Genomic DNA, 10,046 nt, shown 5'->3' with positions numbered 1-10,046 from the left:
CGGAAGAGCAGATCCGAGGCAAAAGAAAAAAGGCAAGATATCTTTCCAGAGTCTATCTTCTACCTCACAGTGGCTGAGGAGTTTTCCTGCTCTGCTGAGTGGTGCTGAAAACTCTGTCTTTTCACCGCAAGGTGGGTGGCAAAGGGGTACAGGAGTATCAACAAGGCACTGTGTGCAACGTGGGAAAGGCTTCTTGTGACCTGCAACCTTTACAGGCAAGACAAAGAGAAAAGGTATGAAAAATGAGGGGCTCCACCAAGCAACCACTCCGCGTCTTCAAGAACATACGTCACTGCCCAGTAAACCCATCGGCCCCTCCTGCCCCCAGCGAGGCAGAGGGTCACAGCTCCTCCCACAGTTAGTGAGCGCTGGCTGGAGGCTGACGCCACCTGACTGGGGCCAGCATACCTCATTTTGGTGCCCAAACACCTCACAGAGACGTGCAGGGTGACACGTTTCGTGAAGGGACAGTAATTCATTAGTAAATTCCGGTCCATATGCCCCGACCCCACTTGCTGTCTGCCCCCTCTGAAGGCTGTGCCTGACCCATTCAGCTGGGAGCGTTTCCCAGCAGGTCCCTTTACATCGAGCACCGCCACCTCCTACGACAGAACCCCGTGATATTTATAACCTGCTCGTTAGAACACATCTCAGCTTTCCAAAAAAGCCACAGAGCGGGTCAGCCGGTGCGGACCTGTCAGCCAGCCTCTGCAGTCTGTGGCAGATGCTCTAGGTATTCATCTCTCTTCTTGGATGACATTTTAAATCACACAAAGGGATTAAATCAAACTGAAGGTGGGTTCTGTATGCTACGAGCACTCACAAGGGCTATTAATTCGTGTCTTATACCTAACGTGACATCCCAGGACGCTGATTCACAAGAACAGCCCCAGCGCTTGAAGGTAATGGTTTATTGGCACAGATACATCAATACTCCCATATTCCTCTCACCCACACATATCAGATGATATACCAGATCAGAAGCTTTAAGGTGGCATGAAAAGAGAGGCTTGCGCTTGGCAGTCCAGGCAGCACTAAAGGAGACGTGAATAAAAATTAGGTAACAGGCCCTGGGACACGCAATCTACGTTGCTGCTTTCCCCTTCATTTGCTTTTATGGGACCTGTGTTCACAGGCACCAGAGTACATTTGCTTTGGACTGAAGCTCGGTTCTGTTAAGTAACATGGTGGGGAGAAAACAGCTACAGCTGAAAAAGGGGATGGGCAGGGCAGAGCGGTCTCATTTTATTCCAGAATCGCAGATTAAGCTCCTACTATGTACAAAAATAATGGCGTTTTGAGCTGTGTGAAATAAGGTGGGACTGGGACAATATAGTTGGAGACCCAGGTTTAAAGGGCTGTTTTAGCAGGGTGGGAATTAGGCCTTGAGGAGGCAGTATCAAATCTATATGTTATATGTCAGGGAAGGCTATCAGATGGGAATTGGCCATTTGGAATGTCTCCCAGGCCCTCTTTGCAGAGTGAGATACCTATCCAGTTACGGAAGCACAGAATTGTCCAGCTATAAGTGATCTGACACAACCTAGTCCACTGGGACACAGAAGAGAAACGGTTTGCTCAGACCTCCACACCTAGTGAGAGGGCGAGCTGGGACCTTTCTACCCAACCTCTCACCTTCCTGACAAAAGAAATGTGAGCCCTCAAACTGAAGTGAAGCTCTAGAAGAAAGAACAAAATATGCATACGAGAAAGGTCTATGTTTTACATCGTTAATATGAAAATTAATATATATACATAATAAAAATCGGATGCGCCCCAGTGCTCCCAGCTAATGAGATTCTCCTAGGAACTGGTTCAAAACTGGAAAGAAAATCTGCTGGCCCAGGTGAAGCAGCCTGGTGTCCAAGGGTGAGGCCTCAGCTGCCCTAAATGAGAACCGATGGGTAGAGAAATTCAATTCCCCTCTGAGGCCGAGGTGTGGTTTCTCCCGTGCAGGACCGAGGCCCTCTGGTGGCGACTGCAGGAAGTCCCCGTGACCGAGAGGACGCCGCACAGGAGGCCAAACCGGTAGCAGCTGAGGGCGTATTCCTGACGCATTGACACTGCCTTTGAGGCAAATTCAAGTTTTTCTCAAACTGCTTCCAGTTTACTTCTGGGAAGAGCTTAGGATTCAGAATCAAATTCTTCGCGAAGCTGGGAGGAATCCTGCTTGTCAACAGCGGATCTGCAGTAACCGCAGAATGTCTCAGAAGGCCTCCGGCTGTGCTGGTCAAGCGGCACCATCAGGACAACCATGAGGCTGCCTGTCCACCCACAGGGCAGGAGGGAGGGGGACTGGAGGGGAGAGATCACCCAGCTTAAATATCAGAAAAGGAAATAAATATCCTAAGCGCAAAGACATACAATTCTCAGCAACTCTTATACCGTTCATACATGTTTTTAGTCACATAATTTTATTCAAGCAATCACTTCCACTGTTGCCATGATAGCAGAAAAAAAATTTTTTAAGCTAGATGGATAATCATGGTAGAAAGGAACAAAAAAAGAAATTAACTTGCAAGAATCACATTCTAAAGGCTATGAAATGCCCCAATTTGAGGGAAATAAACAAAAGCCACATGTTTTCATGTCTCTAAACTCTTAGTTTATTCTTAAAATGTGGAGACCCATGAACTATCTGGAATGAACTGCTGCTTAAAAACTCCACTCCAAAATGAACAGAAGAGAGACAAGGAATTTCCCCCAGTTTGAGGGTTTCTAGAGACCCTCGACATTACGTCATTTGTTCCATTTCAACACCCTTGACAGAGAATGCAATGATGTCAAAATCCAATACGGTAAACTATTCTTAAAAGGAAGGTTCTGGCCAGCATTCGAGCAGCAGGCACTGGCAAGCTGTCAGAACTTGGGGTTCACCTCCTGCACCTCGCTTCCTGAGCTGGGTGCGCTTCCCTCCACGTGGAACGGTTCCCAACAGCTAAGCTCTCACCACGGAGAAAGGGCCTGCAAGTCCCTTGAGCACCAGCTGGTTGTTCAGCCTGACAGGCAGGCAAAACCTGCCAACATCACCAACAGTCCCCAGCCCAGCAGGGAGAGCTCAGGCCAGCGTCCTCAGCCTTGCTGTTGTGCAAACCCAGGCAAAGCAAAGCCCATCCACGGTTCACAGGGACACGTTCTAATCCTCCCTCGACCTACTTCCTTTTTTTCTTCTCTCCTCCCTTTTCCATCAGGTTTCATCCTCCTCCCCCGGAGCCACCTCCTTCCAGGTCTCGTGTGCTGGCCCTCAGGTCAGTGCAGAAGCATGACTTCCTGAGGACACCCAGGGAGGGCACTGACTGGCCAGCACTCGGCCTCCCTCTTGACCCTTCGGGCCCTGAAAGCAGCACTTCTGAAGGCTGGTCTCTGAAAGGTACATTCTGACGGACAAACCTACAATCGAACCAAGGGGGAAACATACACGGGAAGGAAGCCAGAGTTCCAAAATCCAAACCCAAATGGAAAACCAAGGCTGGGAGAAACTCGGAGACCGGAGAACTATTTCCCCTTGAGATGGGCAGCTATTTCAACTGCAAGCTCAATATATGTTTTTTTTTTTTTACATTTTTTATGTTCACTTCTTGGGAGCAGGGTGGGAAAATACGATTCTTCCCTTAACCTGTCCTTCCATATTCTCTTCTAACCTCAGCGTTTGGCCCAGGCCACCAATGCACTCAAATCAATCTCAACTGTCATTGTCATCACAAACTCAAAGTTCTGATGTGAATAAAATACTGGATGTCAAATTCCTGGGTAACAAGGGAAAGGTACCACTGCCAGCGTAGGTTCAGTATTTTTTCTCCTTCTCTGTGGTGGAGAACTTTATAACTAAAGATCAATTTTAGAACAAGTCAACACAGTAGATCTCTCAGAGCTAAGAAATCATTCGGCTTTTTCCACGTTCTTTCATACCAACTGGCGCTTCTGAATCTCTTAAGCAGTAGGTTATTTCAATGATTACTGAGCACTGTTACATTTCGGGTTCCAGGCTCATCCTTGAGGATACACTGGTGAACAAGGGACAGCACCAGGAAGCTTGGATGGCTTCACATCCCCCATAAGAACATAAGCGCCTTGAGGACCAAGATCTTTGTTTTGCTTACTGCCATATCCCAAGCCGCTCAAACAGAGCTGGCATCCAGAAAGTGCTCAATAAATATGTGTTGAATGAATGAAATTCAGAACTACCATGAGCTGAGTGAACCACGACCCCGAGGGGATGTATTTTCTACCTGTTTCTTACCCGCTTCGTTCTCACTGCACATGGACTGGCAGGCAGCACAGCAAGCTCCCTTTAAACAGAATACGTCTCATACATCCTCAGTTGTGTTTGTAGCATGGGTGCCTGGGAGAGCAGGGACATGCCTGTAGCAAGCAACGTACCCAGGCATGCCCAGCCTGCCAGCTTCTAGAGGGTTGTGTGGATATTGAGGATTTCGAGACTTTTGAAAAAACCTTTCAGACCGTTCAGGGAAACCTTGCTGCCCAGGTGCCTTTCCACATGCTCCTCTCTCTCTTTAAAGAGTCCTAAGTCATCCTTCAAGACCCAGGTCAAAGGTCACCTTTGAGAACCTTTTGTGAGCTTCCCCAGGAAGACACGACACTGCCTCCTGGTGTTGCCAACAAGTTTGTACTTTTTTTTTTTTCTTTTGGCTGCGCTGGGTCTTCCTTGCTGCAAGTGGGCTTTCTCTAGTTGGGGCAGGAGGGGGCTACTCTTTGTTGCGGTGCGGTGGCTTCTCTTGCTGCGGAGCATGCACTCTAGGTGCACGGGCTTCAGTAGCTGTGGCACGTGGGCTCAGTAGTTGTGGCACACTGGCTCAGTAGTTGTGGCACACTGGCTCAGTAGTCGTGGCTTGCGCCCTCTAGAGCGTGGGCTCAGTAGTTGTGGTGCACGGGCTTAGTTGCTCTGCGGCATGTGGCATCTTCCCGGACCAGGGCTCGAACCTGTGTCCTCTGCGCTGGCAGGTGGATTCTCAACCACTGCGCCACCAGGGAAGTCCAAGTTTGTACCTATTTTGAGTGTAGACAGCACTAAACCTGTGCTTTTCCTTTGTATTTATGTCTGCGGTCATCTTGAGAGCACAGGCCCTCTCGTACTCATCTCTTCCTGTCCCAACTGCCTCACAGAGCCAAGCCGGTACCCAGTGACCCTCAGCAAGCTTTTTGTGGGGTGAGGGCAATCTTACATTCTGAAATCCCCTTCCCCATCTCCTGGCTGAAAAGCATGTTTGTGATCACAAAGAGGACAACTGAAGAGATCCTTCTCACGCCAGGAGATCCACCCTGTCAGTGTCTGGACACTGTCAGCACTTACAACCCTAGAAAAACACAAAGGGATACCATGTATCCCTAGGTCAATTTCTCTTCATTCTCAGGCTTGGGAATTGCTTCCCCTTCATTTATACAACCCTTAGTATCATCTATATGGAAAGAGTCAGAAATCCAAACCAGAACTCCAGATCCGGAAAGTGGGAGAAGAAAAAGACCTCCTTCACAGTACGGAAGAGGCCACTTCTGGCCGGCTGTCAGGGAGCTGCTTTTCCCAGAATGGATTCCAGCGCCTCCCTCTGTGCACACTCTTTGCCTCAGATCCAGTGACATCCATTTGTGAAGACAGATGGCTTGCTGTAGTCAAGGGCCAGGGATCAAACCCGCAACCTTGGCCTCATTAGCAAAGGACTCTCTCTGATCGCTGGAGCGAGCCAGCTGCAACCTAGATATAGCAATGGAGGGTGTGACGACCGTGCACGCCGGGACCTGAGCAAGCGGGCGGAGTTTCCGTAAGTCTCATTTCAAACCTAATGAGAGTCATACTAGGCTTAACAACATTTTTTTGACCACCCTGGCAACGAGGGCTTCCTCGTGACAAAAGCAGAGCAAACCGGGCATCCTAGTCAGCTGGCCAGGCAGCCACAGCACAGGGAGCAGCTGGGTCCCGGCAGCAGAGACACAGGTGGACGAGGCACAGGGAGCCCTGCGGGGCCTGGCCTGCTCACGCCTGTGACATGTGACAGCCAGACAAACTGTTCTGCCTGTGATGTATGACAGCCGGACAAACTGCCGTAGGGGCTCAGACGGAAGGACTACGCACCCTCCTACCCATTCTCTCCCCTCATCCCGACCCCGAGGCTCTGGGGAAACACGGGATGCAGAAAGGCCTGCTCCTCTCTCATCCTCCTTCCTTCCAACCTTTGGAAATGAGTCAAAGGATATCAATCCTCATTCAAACAATACACAGCGAGTGTCCACTGCACACGAGGCAAGGACCCCGGGGACACAATGCTGGGCTCGCCAACAAACGTGCTTCCTCCCACAGACCTGGATTGTAACGAGGCTCAACTTGACCCGAGAGGCCTCACAGTACCTAATGCAGAGCTGGACTCCTCAATCTGACAGCACTTTTAACAAACAAACCAGAGCGCGTCTAACACATGAGGCTCGCTCTTCAGAGCATCCACCTGGAAATCCATGTACTCATCTAATCCACGTCCTCAAACTAAGGCAAAATAGAACGTGGACTCTGGAGTCAGTCTGGGCTCAGACCCAAGCTCTTCCACTTAACTAGTTGTTGACCTTGGGCAAGTGCTTGCCTCGGCTTCCTCATCTGTAAAATGGGTACATTTGTACCCACCTCATAGACTGGCTGTAGGAATTAAATGAGTTCATACACGGAGTAAGTGCTTTTTAAGCATTCACCATGATTATCACTATTATCCTCAAAATTCTGCCATTGATCAAAACAGTTTTGGAATTCTGGAATCTACCTTCCAGTCAATGCACAGACATGAAAGTCTGTTTTACTTCTTTGGAGTCATTTAATTTTGAAGAAGAAAAAAAAGATATTCCCCAGTTTGATTCATTCATTCACTCTGCTATTTACTGAAAGCCTACCATGCTCACAATGACAAAAGACACGACTGACGTCAGGTGGAAGAGCGAAAAGCTCTTTCCTGGGGCCCTGTGGTCACTCTCGCAGGAAAGGATGGCGACACCACTTAGGAGTGCTGGTGCCCATGGGGAGGAGCAGACAGTCTCCACCAAAGGCCACCGGGCGAGGGTCAGAGCCCAACAACACAGATGAGGCAGAGGAACCAAGGCTGTTAGCAGCTGAGTCCTTCTTGTTCTGGCTCAGTTAATACAGGTTTGCTCTGAATCAATCAACAGGGGCCAGTCCAAACTCAAAAATGTGAGCCTGGGTGGCTGAGCCACTAGGGGTAGTTTAGTGGCTCAAACTAGTGGTCCAGGAGGTTTAGCCACTAAAGTTCTAGGAGAGCCTGATACAAAGCTGACAAGAGAAAAGCTCAGCACCAACACCATTCACTTCCACAGAGGTAAGTGTTTGCTCGAGACCAGCCCGAGGTGGGAGACACACACACGTGTAGCATGAGGAGTGCAAGAGAGGCCAGGGCTCCACGGCCTGCCTCCAAGAAGGGACTAGGCCGATATGCACCTGATACGTGCCTCCTGATACGCACCAGGCCGATCTAATACTCATTTAAAATGTCAGTAATAAAGCGGAAGGAAAACAATCTAGGAGGTAGAACTGGTCTCTGCTAACAATATGGCTTCAAACATTCATGAATTCTAAGCAGCAGGACCACAGGGTTAGAAGGACTTCTGACCATCCTGTTCATCCAGTCACTTGGGCTGTGGAGAGGGGGAAAGGCAGAGAGGACATCAAGGTGGGGGGCAGTCCTTCCAGATGGACCACAGTACTTAAGCTGAAGGTTCAACACAGGGATAAGAGGTTAGTGATCACTTCCATTCCAAGAGCAGGAAACAGAACTGCATTTCCAAAACAACCTCTGGGGACAATATTTCAAAAGCTATGACAAGTGAGAAAAAATCCAAGGGACTCAGTTTAAAAATAATGTATATTAGGACTTTAGGGACTTCTCTGGTGGCACAGTGCTTAAGAAGCCGCCTGCCAATGCAGGGGACACGGGTTCAAGCCAGGAAGATCCCACATGCCGCGGAGCTGCTAAGCCCGTGCTCCGCAACCACTGAGCCTGCGCTCTAGAGCCCGAGAGCCACAACTACTGAGCCCGTGTGCCTAGAGCCCGTGCTCCGCCACAAGAGAAGCCACCACAATGAGAAGCCTGCGCACCGCGATGAAGAGTAGCCCCCAATCGCCACAACTAGAGAAAGCCTGCACTCAGCAACGAAGACCCAACGCAGCCAAAAATAAAATAATAAAATTAAAAAAAATATATATATATATATAGGACTTTAAATGTCCAGGAGTCACGGGTCCAAACGCCTTCAGGAGCCAAGCAGGCAAGAGATGGGGGTGAGGAGAGCTGAGCGGGGACGGGGAGTGGCAGCAACTCTGAAGGCAGCGCTCAGGCCAGGTCAGCCCGAGGGTCCCTTTCAAAACCAGACCAGGCACCCTCGGAGGGGAAAGGAGGACCTTGGCCATGAAGCAGGCACATAAAAGCCTCCGGGATTTTTCTCGGGGAAAACAAAGCAGTATTGCCCAGTTTGAGGCAGCATGGTGCCGCTTGGAATCCTCACAGGTTCTTGTGAGTCAGGCTGGGGAAGACGAGTAAGTTGGGGATAGAAAAGAAGGAGAGGGCAAAGGTTGAGAGTGATCATGAGACGAGGAACGGAGACTGGAATGTGAGACATCTGGAAACAAGGCGAAGGGAAACAGTACCAGGCGCTGGGCCTCCACGGGAGGGGTAAGAGCCCGGGAAACAGGCTTCACCTTGCTGTACCTGCCTCCCCGTCTGTACAATGGGACTAATACCTGCTCCTGAGGCCTGGATAAGATGACGCCTGTAAAGCCGCTGGCCCAGCGCTCAAAATCACGTAATCCTCCCATTCCCCACCCTCCCCTAACCCTCGCACCACCCACCATCTGGTCCTCCGTTCCACACATAAACTGTTATCGGGTAAAAGCCAAAGACAGGCACTGGTACGTTTGTGTACCTCTGGTTTAGCAGAAAATACTGCAACATCACAACTGGTTTCCATCATATACTATGGTCAAAATTTTTTTCTCAACTGACAGGTATTTATTTAGCATCTTCTATAGTTTTATACACGAAGAAACAAAGGCTCAGAGAAATTATGTAACGTGCCCGTGATCATCACACAGCCCACAGACAGAAGAGCTGGTATTTGAACCCAGGCCCAGTCTGACTCCAGTGCCCAGAAAAGTTGATGATCCCTGTCATGAAGAAGCCTGCAAACAGTCTGGAAACTGTGACTAACTCCCATGACACAAAAGCAAAAGCACGACAGGGCAGAAGAGAAGCAAGGAAGGCTGGGAACAGCGAGGGCCAGGCCAAATTCCTACCGGGACACACTTGGCTCTGAAGAAGGGCTGTGATTCGTGGCCCCTGCCAGTGGCGGCAGACAACAAAGGGACAGCAGAACATTTCTGCCGCGTGGGCTAACCTTCACGGCAGAAAGAGAACTCTGAAGTGGACCAGGATGGACAAGGAGACTAACGTTGACAAAATGATGATAATATAAAAACGGGTCTGTCCACAATTCGTTAGGACAAGCTTCTACATCAGATGCTTTCATCATATGCCTCACAGAGTGGCCCTTCCCAGTCAGAATTCACATCCAATCACTCAGATGGTGAGCGCAACTGTACCTTTGCACCATCTATAGAAAAAAAGCTTTGTTAAGCACATGAGCAGGGCACACATGATCTGTGGGGAGAATATTTAATTTGCTCAGCAGAATAAGCTATTTTCAAGCTCTTCTAAGCCATCCAGAAGAGCGGACATTTACTAATAGACCCCTGACAAGATAATTACAAATCAGTCCTCTCTCTCATCAAGAAAATCTCCCTAAGACTTTCGTCTGCTGGGAACTTCCCTGGTGGCGCAGTGGTTGGGACTCCACGTTCCCAGTGCAAGGGGCCTGGGTTCTATCCCTGGTCAGGGAACCTGTGCATGGATTCCACATGCATGCCGCAGCTAGGAGTTAGCATGCTGCAACTGAGGAGCTGGCGACCCTCAACTAAGGAGCCCACGAGCTGCAACCAAGACACAGTGCAGCCAAATAAATAAATAATTTTTTTTTTTTTTTTT

At 49.4% G+C, this 10,046-nt stretch overlaps 1 protein-coding gene across 2 annotated transcripts in view; it reads right to left on the bottom strand.

The window, feature by feature from the left end:
• TTC7B (tetratricopeptide repeat domain 7B) overlaps positions 1-10,046 on the bottom strand; it is a 245,588-nt gene that overhangs the window by 137,046 nt on the left and 98,496 nt on the right. The gene's annotated exons all lie outside the window — the stretch shown is intronic.

Source organism: Lipotes vexillifer, unplaced genomic scaffold (assembly GCF_000442215.2).
Source record: "Lipotes vexillifer unplaced genomic scaffold, Lipotes_vexillifer_v1.1 scaffold751, whole genome shotgun sequence".
Classification (NCBI taxonomy): Eukaryota; Metazoa; Chordata; class Mammalia; order Artiodactyla; family Lipotidae; genus Lipotes; species Lipotes vexillifer.
This window is presented reverse-complemented; position numbering and strand designations above follow the sequence as displayed.